Source organism: Hippocampus comes, unplaced genomic scaffold, assembly GCF_001891065.2.
Source record: "Hippocampus comes isolate QL1 unplaced genomic scaffold, H_comes_QL1_v1.1 scaffold169, whole genome shotgun sequence".
In the NCBI taxonomy this organism is placed as follows: domain Eukaryota; kingdom Metazoa; phylum Chordata; class Actinopteri; order Syngnathiformes; family Syngnathidae; genus Hippocampus; species Hippocampus comes.
This window is the reverse complement of record NW_017806049.1, coordinates 214,050-234,804: the sequence shown is the minus strand read 5'-3', so window position 1 is coordinate 234,804 and position 20,755 is coordinate 214,050. Positions and strand designations below refer to the sequence as shown.

General features: G+C 41.5%; 1 long non-coding RNA gene across 1 annotated transcript in view; it reads right to left on the bottom strand.

The window, feature by feature from the left end:
* The window catches only part of LOC109529560 (uncharacterized), a 22,049-nt gene extending 2,745 nt beyond the window's left edge, over window positions 1-19,304 (bottom strand). The window contains exons 1-2 of the long non-coding RNA XR_002170861.1: window positions 19,209-19,304; window positions 8,123-8,129 (exon numbers count right to left, since the gene is read on the bottom strand). This is a non-coding gene — a long non-coding RNA (uncharacterized LOC109529560). The remainder of the gene's footprint in view (window positions 1-8,122; window positions 8,130-19,208) is intronic.
* Between the last annotated feature and the right edge of the window lie 1,451 nt (window positions 19,305-20,755).

The window sequence follows — 20,755 nt, the reverse complement described above, 5'->3', positions numbered from 1 at the left end:
ACACACACACACACACACACACACACAGTATATAGCCATCCATACATATTTCAAACCGCTTATCCTCACGAGGTTCGCAGACAACCTATCCCAACTGTCTTTGGGCAGTAGGAGGGGTACACCCTGAACTGGTCGCCAGCCAATTGCAGGGCACATATGGACAAACAACCATATGCTCTCACACCTCAGGATGATTTTTGAGCGTTCAATCAACCCACCATGCTTGTATTTGCAATGTAGGAGGAAACCAAAGTTGCGCCGGAATAAACCCATACAGGCACGGGGAAAACATGTGCTCACTCAATGCTACAAACGAACCCCCGACTTTCCACTCTGAGGCGATTGTGCTAACCACTCGACACCATGCTACATGTATTTATTACACTGTATGTAATCATTTTTTTAAAAATTTCAGCTGTGGATAAGTTGCCGTAAAAAAAAACCAACACATGGCAAACAGAAAGCAATACATGCTCAACACCAGTCTACTTGCCCGGGCGCACGGACACACACAGATAAGCTCTGACACACACACACACACACACACACACACACACCACAATGTCCAATTAGTATCAGCATCTGCTTCGGTCTCCCTTGACTACTGCTGCTGCCACCTGGTTGGTCCCACAGAGAAAGAGAAAAAAAAAACCCTTCAAGTTCCTTGAAATTGATTAAAAGTATTTCACGAGCATCGCTTTACTTTTGCCTTGATGGCAAACAAATCATGATCATGGTCTGCAATGACAAGATAAAGTAGTGGGGAATCCTGTTTCAGTGTTCCTTTGGTGCTGTTTTCTGCTCATTCAAAGAGGGTTTTTTTTTTTTTTTGGGCTGCACTGTTTGTAGCCCGTGCATGTGGGAGTAAGATTTTTGTCCAAACAGATTTCAGCCTTGTTCTGCATTGTCATTTCTGGCCAAGCATTCTTTGGAGCTGGCCAGTTTGACTTTGGTCATAATTCAGATGCGTGATAAAAAATCCTGTTATTAGCTGAATATTAAGTCTAAAATGTTCTAGGTGAAGTATGCAACATGCAAAGTATGCACTGTTTCAATGGCTTGTGAAAGTGTTTGGCCCCGAGAAGTTTTTCACCGTTTGTCACATTTCAGGTTACATAGAAGAAAAATCAACAGGAAGTGGGACAGCATCCTGAAAATGTATGAAATTAATTTGATATTTTAAACTTTTTCTTTTTTTTTTTTTAAAGTAGATAACTATACGGTGTGCGATAATATTCAGCTCCAATTTTGCACACTCCACTTTTCAGTTTATTTTGAACAAAAGGTTGAAAATATCGTATGAATTGTGTTCCTTTTCATGAATGTGTCCCACCTGGGTTTGTTTCTTCACAGTTTGACACGAGCTCACCCACTAACAGTACACTCTGCCCACCAGGCACCATGACAAACTGAAATCTGAATGTCATGCCATCATGAGGCATTTTGTGATCCCAGCAGTCATGTTAGTTACTCTGGAGATTTGCCTCTCTGCTCCTCAGAGTCTGACTGACAGAGAAGCTACTGTGTCAAGAATGACAGCTCACTTGGGGGGCAGGGGACCACTTTGGGATCTTTCAGTGACTGATGGATAAGCTAATACACACTGGTCTCCAGCGGGATAAAATGATTGAGAAATGGAGCAGGACACTCACCATGCTTGGGATTGATGGAAGATGATCGATAACGGTGGAGTTCTGAACCCCACTCTTCAAATGTGTCTGATTGCCAGAACTTAATTTGTATGCTGGTCTTTTATTCTCACTTTCTCCTGAAATGAACATCTCGTTGTCTTCTAAACTTTATTTTGCTGTTCAAGTGAACAGCTATTGCATGTTGAAATGCTTTTAAACTGAACGAAAAGTAATTTAATCTTTGAACTGCCCTTTTCACATTTTTTTTTTTAACGAGATTGACATCAAGCTCTGCAATCTGTCCAGGACCTCCTTACCGGTTTGCAGTCTGAACCAGAAGGTGAGGGAATGTCATGGCCGCCTGGGGCCTTTACAGGATATCTTAAAATCCGTATTGCAAGTCATTACATGGACACTCTAATTCCCAACCAATTTACTTTCACTTTACACTCCAGCTAAAGGCTAGGCCAGGTCCCCAACCATCCTTGTCATTTTCAAAATGTAAGCGGGTGGTAGGTCATTTCGTGTTGTGGAAATCGTCTGCCTTGCTCCTGTTATCAAATTCGGAGCTAAAGTAGGTCTTTTTGCTGTTGCTGCTCTTTCGCTGCAGAATGGCTCGATCAGCAGTAAATAAGCAAACAGTAGAGCCTGTTTATTTTAATTCAATTTTCCAACATTAGAAATGGAGGGTTATTTTTCCAGCAATCCATGTTCGTTCCCACTTGTGCAAAGCTTGCAAAGATGGAGCCTAGCGCAACTGACTTTCAGCGAGTGGCAGGGTACACTAACATAATGCCATCATCTGCTTTCAATTTCATAATAAATGACATTGAAGAGGTAATCCATCCATCCATTTTCTGATCTGTTTTATCCTCAAAGGGGTTGTGGTGGGTGCTGGAGCCTATCACAGAAGTCTTCAGGCAGTAGGCGGGGGACACCCTGAACCGGTTGCCAGCCAACCAACCGCAGGGCACACAGAGACGAACAACCATCCAAGTTCACACTCACACCTAGGCAGTTTTATCATATAACAAGAATTAGCAAATATGCCCACTGTTCCCCAGGAATAGATTTAGGAAATTGATGGATGGATGCCTGAGTTAAACGTCCAGTTTAAACATTTAGTTGGACTAAAGCTTCCATCTGCAATCTCATGTCTATACATTCAGGACAAATATTATAAATTACAAGAATACAGTGTCTCCAATTCAAATCAGATTGGTACCAACATAAGATTGAAGCCTAATTTTGATTCGATTGTATGCACTTCTGCACTGTTTTGCTTATCAATACAATGAGTATCCTGCCAATGAGCCCTGCAATCGAAATCCAATACAACATATGTGGCACTTTCAAAGCAAACATTTTGGCAATGCTCCTCTTAACAGTGTTCACCACCCATGCTGTGGTGATGCTTCTTTTTCAGCCTGTGAAAAAAAAAAAAAACATTGTACAGCCAAAGGATACAAACAGAGGAAAAATAGGTCTGCCTTAAGGCAGAGACAGAACACACCAGGAAAACTCTGGTGTTCCCGGGGGCTGCTTAGTCACTTTGGGTGGTGGACAGAAGAGTGTGAGAAGGAGGCAGAAGGTTCGAGTCCAGTCGTTAATTTTCAGTCTGAGACAAAAGTGACATTTGTCTGTTCAAAGATGTATATCGGTGATGCAACACTGTGGAATTTGGGTGGTCTTCTACATTTACTGATCATTTATTTCATTAAGTGATTAAAATTGTCCTGTTCGTCCAAAATTATGGGCTTGTTTTTTTTTGGGGGGGGGCAATAACAGTGAAATATTGAGGTAAAGGAAAACATGCTGACAGTGTTTCGAGAAATGGGATCAAAAAGAAATCCGAATGAGACACAAATAGCTGAAAATTGCAAACAGATGAAAGAAAAAAGTTGAAAGGAAGAAGCATTACAGTTCTAGTCCAGCTGCTGAGGAGGGACTGCAGCGACGAGCACACACCCACACTCAGACAAAACATACACACACACACACACACACACACACACACACACACACACACACACACACACACAGAAGACAGCTATTCTTGCCGATGGCTGACACAGATACTGCAATGCAGAGAGAGATGAGGGGAGGGAGACAGCAAACAAGATGGACGAAAAGCAGCCAGCAGAGGGTGTCGGAGTGTTGGTGTGCGAGTATGTGTACGAGGGTGAGTGAGGGATAGGGCAAACTGAGAGTCAAGAAGGGAGCGCAGAAGGGAGGTGTGATGGAGAATGAGTAAGCAAAGCGAGATAACATTACAATGAGAGGAGGGGCAGAAATGTGAGGAGGTATCACATATAGAAAGGAGGATTGAAAGTGAGAGAAGAGAAGACGGATTGTTGCCTCCAACAGAGCCATCTAGCCATGTTTTATTCAGAATGAATTAAATTAATCCTCAGTCATAAAATACAGTTGAACTTCTAAGGTTGAACACAATCTGATCCACATATTTTTTTTTTATTATATATATAAAAAATTATATTTTCTCCGGGTCCTCCGGTTTCCTCCCACATTCCAAAAACATGCATGGCAGGCTGATTGTATATTCCAAATTGTCCCTACGTGTGAGTGTGAGCGCAAATGGTTGTTCGTTTCTGGGTGCCCTGTGATTGGCTGGCAACCGGTTCAGGGTGTCCCCCGCCTACTGCCCGAAGGCAGCTGGGATAGGCTCCAGCAACCCCCGCGACCCTAGTGAAGACAAAGCGGTTCGGAAAATGGATGAATGGATGGATTTATATGAAGTCACGTTGTACAAATGGTTCAATTTGCATCTGATGGGAATGCACCATAGGTCTGCACATATTTATTTATTTTTGGGGGGGGTTGTTTCTTTTCAGTCCAAGTCTCCTAAGATTCATAAGAATTTCCCTAACCTTTGTGGAAAAACTTCTTTGGGTCCAGGATCATTTAAAATGTGTTTCCTTTTGAACATAGAAAACATATTCCTTTTGAACATAAAAAATTAATTTGACTCCACTTATCCTCACCGACATCATCGCGCGGGGGCGAGTATTGATAATGCAAATGGCCGCCGATCTCCACTACAAACTTGCGCAGTGTGCAGGTTTCTCCCACAAGATTTCACAAGTGGCCGAATCTCGTAATTTGAATCCTAATTGCATGATTTGGTAATGTAGCATATTATAGCCAATCAAAATGCACGGAAGCTTTCAAACAGGTGTAAATTCCACTTTCTTGTTATAAACGTGCGAGACACAGCGATACACCAGATATATACAGTACAGTACACCTACTATCTTTTACACCAATACGTAACCATATTTGGCAGGGTGGCATTATGCACTCGATCAATGATGCAGTCATAAAACCGGTGGGGAGGAAGGGATTGAGCCTTATCATTACTCAATATCTTGATATTCTTGGGGTCCTTCGGATAAATCAATTTCTTCATCAACCTCATTGACAGAGAACTGAGCAAAATAATTTGCAGCCGTTAGGCAATGAGTATGAGAAAAATGACTTCAGTTTTCTATCCGCAGTTTCCTCCAATCAATGTTGGGATAATGTAATGAAGCCAAATCAAGACTAAAACAACCGAAGTTGATTGTGAAGGCATTACAAAAATACAAATGGACCCCTTCTGGTTGTCGAGCAACTTAAGCAAAAATGTCTCCGTCTCGTGGGTCACAACTGCCAGGATACGCCCGTCAACATCATTCACTTCTTTCGGCATCTCACGTGTGGTAACAGGACACTTAAGAAACTGCACCCCAGAATCATCCAAAGAACTGTCATCGGCACCAGAATCAATAAGTGCAGTAGCCTTGACCCTAAGCCCCCAAATGACACAATCCCGTTAAATTCAAGTCTCTTTTGGTTCGCATCCATAACAGTTTCTTTTAGTAGGTTTTCTACTTTGGGGTACACAAAACCCAGCAGGAGGACAGGTATAGTCAGAAGACTGGTGAGAAGTACCAAAGTGTCTCGAGATCTGACGGTCTGTGGGGCGACTGTGAACCTGATTTGAGGACAAGTCGCCACTTCGTGTCCCAGAAGACCAAAATACAGGGACATGCAAAGCAGCATCCATCGGGAGCGTTCGGCAGCCGAAAGGCGACCACCTCCAAGCTGCATTGGCTCCACTGATGTCTTGGAAAATGAAGGCCGCCCAGATTCTCCAGGCATGCTCCGTGATGATGGAACAGGAGATGGACCACCAAATTCTACCCCTCGTTCGTTCTCATAGCCGGTTATCCAACCAGATGACCAATCCAATGAGTTCCTCCAATCATGAAATTTCATCCCGTGTTGCCAACGTATCTTTAACTTAGACCTGTTATGTTTTTGTTTAGATGACATTTGGTTTTGGGTCCTTGTTGCCCTTTTTGTCTTCACCTGTTCGCGTCATCCGGGTCCATTGCTTTAACCAGTCAGCACCCTCAACCCTTTGTGTCTTGTCCAGCTGTTCTCATCTGGTCACTTTGCTTGTTTTTAGTTTCCTGGATTTTGTCAGTCTTCGTCGGATCAGTTTGTGTCTGTGTGTCTGTCATAGGTTTCTTGTTTGGTTGTTACTTTGGTTTCTTGTGGTTTTCAAGACATTGTGTTTTTGTTTTAGTTTTTCCAGTGTACCCCTGAAAGTGTTTTTGTTAATACATTTTTTTCCGCCCACCCTGCTCCTCCTGCCTCCCTGCTTTTTGGGGTCCCCTACTATCACGCCAAATCCATGACAAGACCGTTTCGAAAAATGCCGCAAAGTGCTTTCTCGTCAAAGCCAGTCTTGGCAGTATTGGGGGAAGAGTGGCCTTTCTCTTCCTCCGCGTGTTCGTTAATTTCGGATAATGAGGATTTTGGTTATCCAAATAAAGGCTGGAGTCAATGAACAGTTCCTTCGAAGGGTTTAATTTATTTTTCTGCAGTTTACAAATCGATTCGGGCTCCTGAGAGTTCCAGATTTCAGTCAGGAAGCGTAAAAGAAACACATTCATGAGATTATATGGAAACAATATGATAATGAGAGGCGGGGAGGTACGCCTCTCATGCAAATCCAGGAAACAAAGAAAGTAACGTCATCTGACCTGGTGTGACTGGAAGAAGTTGGGAGTGGTGAGGTGAGACCAGACCACCACTACCCACCATTTGGTGTGACGGCAGGAACACAGATACTTGAGATAACAGTTCCTCTTTTGATGTTAAACATGTCCTATGGAGGGGGGCCCTAAAAGTGGTGGGGGTTGAAGGGGCACTAAAGGTAATTGTAAACACAGTGAGCAGGAAATACCTCCAACAACATTCTACATTCTTTGTTTCTTTCAAATCCAACTAACAGAGAGGAATAATACCTTAACAGCAGCCAAAATACAGAAGGAAATACAAAAATCAGCAACAGTTTGATTTTCTTGCGAGCAGTCAATCAATCTACTTCCTGCTTCCTTGTCCTTGGTGGTCAAAAATCTGAAAGTTAGGAACGGAACTCCAGATTATTGTAACTAGTAGCCATAGCCCAGTCAGCAGCTTTGTATGAAAGCAAAGCCATAATATATGTCACTTTTGCTCTGTCAGTGGCATAAGTAAAAGGTTGTTAATCAAATACTAATAAACACTGGTGAAGAAATTGTTTGCAACCACCAGGTTCGCCACCATAGTGGTTAGAGTTGTGGGATGTTAGGTTCCCTAATGGGTGATGTGCTGACTATCGGTGGGATAGAGATCATGGGTGACTTGCCTGACACACCGGTCGTTAATTGAGAGCAGGTTTGCTCAAACTGAATGCCAAAGTCAGCAATGGTGGCAGTAAGAGCACAAACCGACAAATCATTTTGTCTGACCAATGCCCCTTGGTTGGACAAAGCTCTGCGAAATTGCTCAACCTCTGCGGGCCCATGATATGGCTGGAATATTCTGTTAGGCGGATGTATGCAAATATATGGAGGCCAAAATATTATCAGAGGCAATCGCATCAACCAGACAATTTATTAAACTAAGAGAGCACAGCACGTAAGATGTGAGGAAGAAGAAAAAGACACCAGGAACAAAAGACTACACCTACCGAGCAAATCTTCCAAATGAGGGTAGGAATAACTCAGACAAGTGAGCGAAGCAAAAGAGGGGTAAGTCACCGGAAAAAAAGACTAACAACTAAAAACAACAACTGTGATATACTGCGCAGGAGGACAGGAGCAAACCTACACAAAGCTAAACAATATTCCTCTCACTCACTCTTCTCTCTCCAGCGCTTACAAACTAATTGTGATGACAAGTGGCGTGCGGTGGAAATGCCGCCCCTCCATCTGTCCCAGTAACTGAAAGAAAAAAAAAACAGACCTTTCAACATGACGGATTATAACAGTCGAGGAGAGGGCCGATGCAGAATGGAGGACATGGAATGAGGTGAGGATCATGGCTCATCAAAGGGTAGAGTGGAGGCCTAATGCGCCAACTTGAGCGAAGTGGAAAGGTTGTCTAGGAATCTCACCCATGTCCTATTTCTGTAGCGATCTGTGTCTTCTTTGATTGACACACCATCTTTTTATGGATTAAAAAAAAAGTCATATGGTACAATATATACGAGGAGCGTCAGTACGCGATACAGGTTCCCACAGTTTGCATCATAAGAAGTGTTTATGCCAAATTGCCTGGCGTGCGGGGGTGAGTGTCGAACTGTCATTTTTTGCATTGGTCCTAGTGGGATTTAGAAGCAGTGTGCAGTGGACTTCAGTCTCTTACTTGCGCCTTTTTTCATATGTGCCTGTCTTTTTTATCAGTCAGGTTGTCGCCAATGGTGAGAATCAATTAGAAGAGGAAGCTTGTATTAATACGTAAATTCCCAGCGGTCTTTTTTATGGTGATAGGGCATTTTATTTTCTTTTATGGTGTAAATTATGGGACACGACATTAGCTTCTAATGTTGCATGATATCAACATCATGAGTACTTGTTTTATACTTTGTAGCATCATTTAATTGAAATTCGTTGCAACCAGTTGGTAAACATGATCGGTAGATTGTTGCTGTAAATATCGTTGGGTATTATCCGTTTATAAAGGTTGGTCAATCTATGCCAAATGGGTTAATGGTTGCATCAAGGCACCTTTCTGAAGCATTTTTAAATTTAGAACCTTTCCTCCAAGTAGTCCAAGGTCATCTCTTTTAGGTAGTGATAGAAAGTTCCTATGCAAAAAGCAGAATCTGAAAAAGGCATTTACCTGGAGATCTTATGTGTTGATTTTACCTCCAGTGTACTTCTGTTTGAGCCCAGGAGGTAAACTCACTTCTGCGCAAGGTTTTTTTTTTTTTTTTTTTTTTAATTGAGTCTTAATCCGCAATGGCATATTCTTTGTAATTGCAACTCCTTTGTCTTTAATTGAATCGCTGTTGTGACAATTTGTGGTTGAGATCGGTTGAAGTTCCCCTCTGTTGTTTGAAGGTTGTATCATGTGATGCACTGCGGCAAAATTCATAACACCGCGAATGGAATTTAATTGGCTTGTGACAAAAATAACTCCCTGAAACTCTGACAGCACAAAATCCTGTGAGTCACTAATGATTCATTTTGCACTTTGACAAACCTTTGAAAAACTTTTCAATGATGATGTAATAACTTCACATCAACAGTTATTTTAAGACAGGGGATTTAGTTTTCAGACTTACAACTGCAAAGTGTAGTGGAAGGGATGCTACAAGGGAAGTTGTGCAGAAACGAGAACAACGGATCACTTGATCAATATAAATCTATCCATTATCTGAATTACTTTATCCTTCCGAGGGTGCTGGAGTCTATCCCAACTGACTTTGGGCAGTATGCGGGGTACACCCTGAATTGATTGCCAGGGCACACATAGACAAACAATATTTTGGATCTCATACTGACAGACTGATGCATAAATGAAGTGACACATTAATGTTTTATAATTGTGCAACCTGTGCGTGTCCTCTGTCTGTGGTAAAATTGTACTTGTCACTCTGAATCTCCCTCTCGAACTATAGCTGATCAATAATACAAGAGCCACTCACTGCTTGGCACACATTCAACAGCTGTTCGGGCATTTCTCATTTTACCCACCTGTCATATGGTGTCAGCTCTGCTGAGACATCTGAACCATCCAGTGGCGGAGCCAGAGCATATTCAGGGGTGGTGTATGATAGGCATACATAAAAATAAGAGAATAATTAAGGCACCTATACATTACCACTACATTGTTGAAAATTCAGGCAGTTGTGGAATTAGGAAAAGCACCTTTAATGTATCCGATGTACAGTATCGGGAAGATTACTTTTAGAATGTATTCCGCTCTATAGCGGGAAATCGTGAAAATGGATGGATCGGTCGGTCAATAGATGGGTGGATGATTGATTGATTGAAGGCCATGTGAAAAAAATTGCTGTTTTTGAACTGTCCCTGAAGGCTACACCTCATAAGCTAGCTAATTGTCACAGTGGATCTGTTTTTGACCAACAGGTGGCACTGTAGGGCTCCTCCTACAGCGGCACACCTGTTGGTCATCATGTCATTAGGTTTTTCTGTTTAAAGGACTCCCTGCCCGACCATTCAGGGTTGGGGTAGTGTTCAGCGTTCAACTCCTGCCGTGGGTTTTTATTTGTTACTTTTAGTTCTTGTTGTATTCAGGACTTTGTTTTGGATTTTGTGTTCTCAGTGTTTTGTTAATATATTTTGTCAAGTCCACCTGAACACAGGGTTCCAGAATACAAGTCAGAGGTGGGCAATTGAAGCAATTTTCAGATTTTGGGCCGCGTGGCGTATTATGGGTATGGTCAATTTTGGGGCTATCAAATAGTATTCAATGTGAAAGCAACAAAGGTCTGTGATTTAGAAGATTTCAACCATTAGAAAGATTGGTTTTTATTTAATCCATTTTCAACATGCATAGCCTGTGCCGCCCTCTGCTGAGACACTCCAGTTCAGCTTCATTAAGTGCTCAATGACATTTGGCTGGATGCTGGTTCTAAATGACCGGCTGCAGTGCATCACGTGTGGACCCAAAGCACCTCTGAAAGTAGTGCTTTGCCCTGGTGCATGGGAATATCTAGTGCTGACAGCACATACCGTAACGAAATGGCTTTATAGCAAATGGTAGATTCATGTAATATGCTGCATTAGTTAGTTGCTGTTGTTTCGGACACATAAACCAAATGTGAGCGAAAGGCAGTGTAACACTCAAAGCCAATCGCCATTTTGACATGCCACAATAATACGCAACAACAGAGACGTTTCTCAATTTACAAAGTGACAGCGCCTAGAAAACGATTGCTGATCACATTTTCTGTCCCTCCATTAGTTTCACTGTCCATTGGCCAGCTTACCGTATCGTAGCCTCTGTTGATTAGTTGCACCCTCAAAAGAAAAACACTTCTCCGTTCGTATGGGCACCTTTACTTTCCCAGGTAGGTTGGAGTTTACGTGAAACATTTAACTTCAAACAGACATTCAGTCAGTAGGTATGGTTTATTTCTTTTTTTCACACATCATCGTAGCTTCCATCCATTCTCTCTCCTTCTTTTTCATGACGCCACATGAGCCACTTGAACTCTAAACCTCTGCATCCTAACAAAACTAGTGTATTTATAGAAAATACAAATATGACAGAATTAAGATGCTCACCTCACTGAAACTATCCATTCACACAGAAATGAAATATAAATCCTTCAGCACTTTTAGGTCGCAAAAACTCAGTTTAAAGATATCGTCGAAATAAAGGCATTCAAGAATTTTACTTCATATTTTATTTCCATATGGATCTTTCTTTTCTGTCAGGGAATTGTGAAGGATGAAGAGAGGTTTACAACTGCATTTACTCTTTCTGTTTGTGGGTGAACTTTTGGGAGCTTTGCACTGGTGTTTTTTTTTTTTTTTTTTTTTTTTAACACCATCTGTTGTTTTGCCACTTAAGGCTCAATAAAGTGTTTTCTACAATGCCTGCAAGCTTCTAAGTTGTACAGTTAGACATACACTTTTGCACGAGCATACATAATTTCAATGACCATCTTGGTAACCATTTTTTTTTTCCACTTGACTTCCACGCATGTGTCATGGATCCGTTTGTGACCAACAGGTGGCACTGTTGGGCTCATCCTGCAGCTGCACACCTGTTGGTCATTGTGTCATTAGTTTTCTGTTTAAAAGGACTCTCTGCCCGACCACTTAGTGTCAGGTAATTGTTTCTGTTGGTTTGTGCTTGTGTTTTCACTTCTGCCGCAGGTTTTAGTTTGTTACTTTGTTTCCAGAACCTTGTTTATTCTGAATTTGGTTTTCTTTATGTTTTGTTAATGCATTTTGTCAAGTCAAACCTGCTCCTCCCTCATGCCTGCTTTTTGGGGTCCTACGCCACCACGATCATGGCAGAATGCACAGATAAGATCTGCTCATCGCTTATTTTTTGGAAGACCATGCAACTCAATTGTATTAAAAAAAAGTTTTTTTTTGTTTTTTTTTTTAACTTTTATAAAACGATAAATTGTATCACCCTGGTATGTTATGATTAGGGACCAAAAACTCGGGGGAAAAAACCCTGGAATTCTTGGCTTGTGCCATCAGGAATCCCGAGAGCAAGGTGCTTGGATGATTTGTTTGGCACAGTTTTTATGCTGGATGGCCTTTCTGACGCAACCACCCACTGTGACTGCATATTGGGGTCCTGGCTAGAAATCAACTTCACACCATCTGCACGAAAGGCAGCTGCATCTACTGTATACTGACACTACCAGGTTTATAACTCATGTAGTTCCTGTGTTGTCTATGAAAAATAGTTTGTCTATTATTGTAGCATTAAATGTCCATTGAGCTGTATTCTTTAAGAAGCACAGAACATGCCGCAGGCCTTGCTTATAAAGGCAATGAACAATGTCCCTTGTTAAACCTCCTTCAGTATCTTTGCTTTCATTTGGCCAAAATGTGTTCGTTCCATTGTTGACTGGTCATATTTTCAGACCTCATGTCATCAGATGAATTAAAAATGTTAGTTTGCAATGCATGTTGGAACAGCATTGTTAAGTTGTGACTTTGTATTCAAGAAATGGTGTTTATGTTGGGGTTTTTTTGTTTGTTTTTTAATACCAATAGCTATTCCAGTTGATGAGATCAATTGATTCCGTTGAACATTTGCTCAGTGATGCTTGGAATACACAAGAAAGTGCCACTTGAATCCCCCAAGAGTCTTGATGTTCATACATCAAATGTGAATCACTCATTTTAAGGCTAAATCCCTCATTCGTCATGAATTCATTCTTAACATATAAAATTCATTAACATAAGAGAGTAAGCGCGTCTGTGGGATATATATAGACACACATATGTTGGTTGATGAAAGAGACGAGGTTTTCTGAGCCAGTTATTTTACTGCCGTCAATGAGTACCAATATTTCATAGTATTTCAATAATCCACGTTGTAGAAAAATTGATTGAAAAATGGTTTTCAGGCCAAACATTTGCGTTCAGTGTCTTATCACTTGAATTACTCTTTGGTCAGCTGAGTCTAAGAAGTACAACAGTATTGCAGTTTACGTCCTGTGTTGTTTTTTGTGCTGACACGACTCAGCTATTGGCTGCTCACGGCAGTCAGTAAAATAGTGTCACTCGCAATGTACAGTGAAAATCTCTGTGAGGCAGAACTGAGGAGATCTTTCAGATAAATCACAATTTTAAAAGTGTGCAACCGGTATGCAGTGGGAGTTTATGGCGGAGTGAGTCAGCACCAAGCAAACTTAATCCCCCAAGGATGTGGAGACATGATTGAATCATCATCCTCACACATGTGTCATCCCGCTCCGGAAATTCCATTCTTACTTTATTCCTACTAATGAGGGGTTTTCATCTTGTGGTGTAGCTTCTGTGTTAGTCTTCATTAAGACTTCTAGGAACCGTGGATTGTGATGCGTTCACTGACACTTGTTTTGTGCCTTCTTTACAGCCCTCACAAATATTTCATTCTCTATTGTTGTTTCTGCACTTAGTTTCACTGACAAGCAGCTCTCTGGTTTTCATGTTTGCCTCGAACTCTCATAACTGTAGTCTTCATAAGCAAAACCAAAAATGAACGTTTTATCGTTTGAAAACTCAATGTTATAAGACACACCTGGTTCATAAATCACACCTTGCCCACACAAAAAGGCTGCTTTTAAACCAAAGGTGCTGTCTTGTTGTGTTGTGTATGAGACGCACCAGTAAATACGTCCTTGGATATTACGTTCTTGTCATGTGTTCTTCTTTTGACATCACACTCAAACATTTCAATAGCAATAGGAAGTGGCCTCACTGTTACAATATTTTTGAAGGGAGTATAGAAGATGCAGGCACAGGCTAGGGAAGAAAATCAGGTGGCGCTCACAAGGATGGAGGCCTGAACAGCTGCTTCACTTGCATATTTGTCATATTTTTAATTTGATGTTCTGTAATTTTGGGGTACAGGAAAGAAACATTTTGCTGAAGAAACATGATAAGCACAGACTCGCCAAGTCTGCTATGGTAGGCCATTAGTTTGATTGTGACATACTAGCGGAATCACCAACCCCAAAAGGAACATGAGCAGCCTGTGGGCCTGTTCTAAAAAAGATAATTTGCCGCTCAAAACATGCTTTGATGTTTTTCATTGTTCCTATGCCTTCACTGAACAGGTTTGTTAATTATCTGTACCGATTGTGTATCTGCATGCTGCTTTGAGACATTCTTCATAGATTTGATCTTCAAACTTGTTTGATTCGACTTCGCCATTGTTGTCCAAATATGTTTTAGTTCAAATTGCACAAAGTTACAGGTTTGTTTTTCATATTTGACTTTAACCTTGAGTTTTCCCAATGGTAAGACTTTTGGACCAGTGTATGTCTTCAATTTCACATGAATATGTGACATTTCAGGACAATGTTTCTTGTACTCTTTAAAGCAGGTGTAAGTTCAACAATGCCCACTAGTTCACCAATAAAGTCATTTTGGAGTTTACTAGTGAACATGTAAGGTAAAAAATGCCCACTAGTTCACTAGTAAGCTCATTTTGGAGGTCATTCTCATGTGTAACACCTCTTGGCAGGTACAAGCACATCATGCCCTCAGCCTGATCAGAAAAGTCAATACGGAGTTTGATGCGAAAACCCAGGACAGGAACTTCATCTGCTCCAGTGACGAAAATCAGAGGGTCTTCAAAGCTCATTTTGGATGCCGTGAAAAAGAAGTAAAGCAAAGTGATATCTGCATTTGTGAACATCTGGACTACATATACTGTATTTCACCCTCGCCTTGTGGATCATATGTAGGGTATTTGAACATAAAAGTTACATTAAATGACATTAAAATTTCTAACTGCCCCTTGTTCTGTCATTTACGCTGTCCTCAAATGGTAAAACATCCCACAATAACACTTTGATCGGTCGATAAAAGCAGTGTAAATTTTAAGTGTGCCATTTTGTTTGTGCAAGGTATTTCATAATTTGTGCTCCAATTGCTTGATTAAGTTAACTTCAGTCATATCCAAAACCATTTACCAGCTGGGGGGAAAAAAGAAAACACACACACACAGAAATAATACAGTCTCACTGTGAAAAGTAGTAGTTTGTGTATTACCCAAACCAATTCTGGTCAGTTTACAGCATTCTGAATGAGGTGGACGGGCAAGATGATCAGAATTTGGCAACAGGAAGGAGCCTTACTCTCCAGACTCCATTTGTCCCATGAGCACATGCTTGTGTTTCTGTATAAAAACAGAGTATGTAGTACCTTCAGCAAATTGGGGTAATCTAATCTCAAGATGGGCGGCTTGGTGGGCCAGTGGTTAGCGTGTTGACTTCACAGTGCAGAGGCGCGGGGTTCGATTCCAGCTGCGGCCTTCCTGTGTGGGTTTTCTCCGGGTACTCCGGTTTGCTCCCACATTCCAAAAACATGCATGGCAGGCTGATTGAACACTCTAAATTATCCCGAGGTGTGAGTGTGAGCGCGGATGGTTGTTTGTCTCTGTGTGACCTGCAATTGGCTGGCAATCGGTTCAGGGTGTCCCCCGCCTACTGCCCGATGACGGCTGGGACAGGCTCCAGCACGCGCCGCGACCCTTGTGAGGGTAAAGCGGATCAGAAAATGGATGGATGGATGGACAATCTCAACATTGCTAAAGACAAATTTGATTCCTCTTTCTCATTATTATATACTGACACTCAGTTCTACAGTACCAAATAAAAGGCATGTCCTAAAAACTCCCATTTATTTTTCAGCGTTTTATTCATAATATTGATTGAAACTCATAAAATGAATACAAAATTAATAGAGCCAATATGCTGTGAAAAAGTTAGCATCAGGCGTGCTCTTCTTCATCTCCGAAATGTGTTTCTTGTGTCTATAAATTGTTTTCTTCCATCCGCACCACCAGTTCTCATCTTGCAACATCAAGGGCATTCCAGACTCGATGAATAACCTCATTAAAACCACTTTCGGTGAGAATTTCAGCTCTCACTCGTTAACTAGTTCGGGAAATCATAGGTCACTCGTTTAATATGTGAGAATAATCCATGTTTGACATGTTAACATGTTGCTGAAAATGAATAGTTAGTTTGTATGCAACAAGTCCATAACAAGTGTAGCTGAGTGTCCACTTAGCTGAAAAAGACCAAACTAGTGTAACACACTAATGTCTAATGTCAGAGATATGGAATAAATGCTCAAATGGCTTGTCATAAAAGGCATTTCTGGTCGGGCTCGTTGTGAAGTCCGCAGACGAAATGGTCACATAGCACGTCAGATAGTGCCTCTCCAAACCGACAGTGCTCAGAAATGTACTCTGACATGGACTCAGCCTTTGATTTGTTACTCTCGTGAAATCTGAAGCGGTGGCAATCACTAACAGTGATTTAAGTCTTTTTTTTTTTTTTTTTTTTTTTTTAAGAATTGCCGTTATGTCGTCAAAGGTTTTATCAGCCAGTTTAGTAGTAGCAATGAGGCTGTTTTCGCACCCAGAACGCTGAGCAATATGGCCATTTTTCTCTGGTCGGCGATCTCATTAGCGAGACAATTCTGTTCAACTCATTTCACATAAATCAGGGGTAGGGAACTCCGGTTCCTTGAGAGCCAGATCCTGCCTCTTTTAGATCCCTCCCTACTCCAACACTTCTGATTCAGGCATGATATGGTTCTCAAGGAACCGGAGTTCCCCACCCCTGAAAAAGTTGTCCCTTCCTTAATGGTGTTATCAAAGTGTGTCCGAATTTTCCAGATACGATCGTCTCCACCTCCAGTTAGCGTTTCCTAGGGTGAGCCCCCCCCCACCCCGCCCCCACTCCCCGAAGAAAAATAAACAAAGACCAGTTTCATAGATTGCTGCACACTTTTACTTTTCTTACTGAACAGGTGCTAGAGTACATCTCAATATCATGCCACGACACACTGGATGGTATCCAATAGTGACAAAAAGTAGTGCCACATACTCTACAATGGATTTTTTTTGGGTTGCTGAGAGCAAATGCATAACATATTGGTTCCACAGTCATTGCACATGTAGATACAATCATCTGTGCTGTATGTTACACATAGAGCACATTTGACAATAAACTTGTACTTGATACTTGATACAATGTCTCTGCTCTATATTTTGCTTAATGACGAGCACCCACTGTGACAGGTACGACTGATGTGAACATATTCCCACATATTCACTTACGACCAGTCTTGTTCCACCACGATTTAACAATGACAGCCAATTACAGAGACAGTGATGTTCCAGCCCAGATATACTGAGGCAACGGCACAGAAAGGAGACTGCATGAAAAGAAAAGGAACAAAGTTAACAGAGGCAAACTATTAAGTAGACCAGTATAAAATAGTGGATAAATATAAATGGCGAAATACTAATTGAGACACGTGTCTTGTATTTTAGTCACAAACTAAATTAAATGTGTTAATATAGGTGCGGCCCAGGGGTCCAGTGGTTAGAGCGTCAACCTCATAAGTCAGAGGTACCTGGTTCGATTCCAGCTCCGGCCTTCCTGTGTAGAGTTTGCATGTTCTCTCCGTGCCTGCGTAGGTTTTCTCTGGGTACTGGGGTCTCCTCTCACATCCCAAAAACAAGCCTGACAAGCTGACTGAACACTCAAAATCGTCCCGAGGTGTGAGTGTGAGTGCGGATGGTTGTTCATCTCTGTGTGCCCTGCGATTGGCTGGCAACTGGTTCAGGGTGTCCTCCGCTTACTGCCCAAAGACAGCTGGGATAGGCTCCAGCACCCCCCGCGACTCTTGTGAAGATGAGCAGATTAGAAAATGGATGGAATGATGCATTATAAATGGTCATTGTAATTACACTACACATTCAAAATTCTAACGTTACATTTTGTGCAACAACTAACACTCAACTATTTTCGAAGAAAACTTTCTCGTAACTTATATTTTTCATTCAGTTATCATCAACATCTTGTGAATTTGCATCAAGAAACTTTTCTTACTAGACCACGGTGACCATATTTTGAGGGTATCATATTCTAACACTCAATAATTTCTGGTGACAGGAATAGTGATAGGCAATGAAGTGAAAAGACAGGTATTACGGCTGATGCCCGTCAGAAATCTGTGCAGCCCCAGTTAAGCTCCTCCAGCATTTTATTTGACATTAAAAAATATATTTATTTATTTATCAGCACCGCTTTTTTTTTTTTAATTATTATCAGTGAACCCCCACATTAGCCCCAGGAAAGAAAAATCCTGGAGACATCCCTGTGAACAGAAGTATAGTGCACCATACACCTACTACTCCGGGTGGAGTGTGTTTTCCTCCAGGTTAAGTGGAGGTGAAATCAGTTCAGTGTAGCAGAGGCCTTTCAACTGTTTCTGGTGTGAAAGAGACACCGGGGTGTCTGTAGTTAGAGTGAATAATGAGGGCGAAAAGGTCAATGGAGATGTTTGGCAGTGAGTTTTTAGATTGTGCAGGTGGCATTTAAACTCTCGCTCCCTATAACACACACACGCGCGTGCGCACACACACACACACACACACACACACACACACACACACACACACACACACACACTTTGAAAGACTGTAGGGTAGTGAAGGATTTATATGCAATATGCTTGTGGATATTCCTATTCATCCAGGTCATTTCATTCTCAGGACATCGAATTGTTCACAACTGAACTGCTCTGTTTTGTTTTCAAAGACATGTTTTGCCTTTCATCCGAGAAGGCTTCAACAGTTTATTCCACAAGACTTGGTTATAACATAGCCGAATGAGTTATTGAAGAATATTAATGTGGGAATTTCTGCGCAACAGCAGAAGGGTTCTCTGCATAGCATCATAACAATGGTCATTTTCATCCCCAAAGAATAATACTGTTTCTGGTGGAGGGACGATCCATTGATTTGCGAGCATAAATTGTTGGGGTTTCCACACCAACTCGGGTTGGTCTTGTTAGAATCCATGGTTTGTTCCTTTTTATGTTGTTACCTTTTTCAGTGTGGGCTGGGTATTCTCCCTAATCCAGTGGTGTCAAACATACGACCTGTGGGCCGGAACCGGCCCCAAAGAGGTTCAATCAGGCCCGCAGGATAATTTAAAAGGGAAAAAATGCATAAAAGACACGGAATGAATATTTTTAATAAGGTGCAATTCAGGGAGTATCCACAAACTGTTTTGATCAGCGTAGAAGACAGCAGCAGTTTCAGACTGTCACTGAGACAGACCCAACACAGCAGACGCTATCAAGGACATGTAAATACTTTATTCTTTACACATTTAATAGCACTCTCCTTAGTTTGTAGGATGTAGGCAGGGATTAAATTTAGATTTTATATGCACATGTGTAAATGGTTAAAAATTCCTTTCTTTATAAATCTCGTTTAATCTTGAAGTGCTTTACTATATTTTTCAATACCAATTACTTGTTAAAGTTGTGTGCCTTTGTACAATCAGTGGGATCAGTTGCAATGCATAAATGTTAATGATAAAAGTAAATTGCACATTTGTCTAAGGAAATCTAAGGTGCTTCATGAAATGTTTTGTAAAAGATATATTCATTAAATTTCAACATTTTCCTAATGATCTTGTGCTTCTTTAGGCTAAAACAAAGGACAGACATATTATTTTGGCTATTTATAGCAAAGTATGGTATAATTTGACATCTACCGATGCAATATGTGGCGCACAATGTGAAATGAGTTTGACACCCCTGCCCTAATCAGTGCACCTGCCTTCCCTACACACCTACGAGTCTTCATCTCGTCAGCCACTTGCAGTATAAAAGCCAGCCTGAACAGCCACCCATCGCCAGTTTGTCAGCGGTCTTTCCTGCTGTACTCGCTTATGCCAAGGTGTTACGTGCCAGCATTCCTGTACTCCTCGAGTTGGTCATTCTGACTCCCTTTCAGTTCCTGCCACCTCGACCTGTCCTGCTTCCTGGCAATAAAACCGTTCTGAGTTCATTGCGTCTGGCGTCTGCCTGTGGGTCCTGTGCTCATCTCTAGCGAAGCTTAACGGGTCTGTCCTCACCAAGCCTTGTTGAAGCCTTCTTGGATGTGAGTTGAAACATCTTCTAAGACCAGGTGGTCCAGATGCGATTTATTCAATGCCCTGACAAATAAATACAAAAAAACAAAAAATGAGACGACAAAGAAACACTAAAACAAAACGTGACAACAAGAACGATCGGACAAAAATTGACAGAAACCAGGGAACTAGTACAAGCAAAGTGACGAGACAACAAGGAACACATGAAGACACAAGGGTCGAGGGAGCTCATTGGTTAACACAAGGGTATGTGCAACACACGCAGAGAAAACTGGGTAATGGTGACTTTAGAATGCTGTGATATAGCTGCCATTTGTGACCTACAAGCTGACATTCAACTTGACTGTCAACATACATGCACGGCCAAACTGAAAAGAGCAATGTGAAACATTCAGGTACGCAAGGAATTGTTTGACCTTTGTGTTTGGCAGATGACTTGAAGTGGTGGAGAAAGGCGAGCTTGCTGAGACAAGGCAAACGTTTGTTATGTTCACTTTATACAAGTGAACAGAATCCCCACAGGGTTGGCCTGACTCAGATGAACGACAGTGTGTTTTTTTTAAATTGAGACAATTTCTAAAGTAAACCAAATATTGATGATTTGTAATTTGGTTGCTATCAGGGGCTGCCATGTACCTGTGCTTCAAATTATGATTGCGTAAGCTTGTCA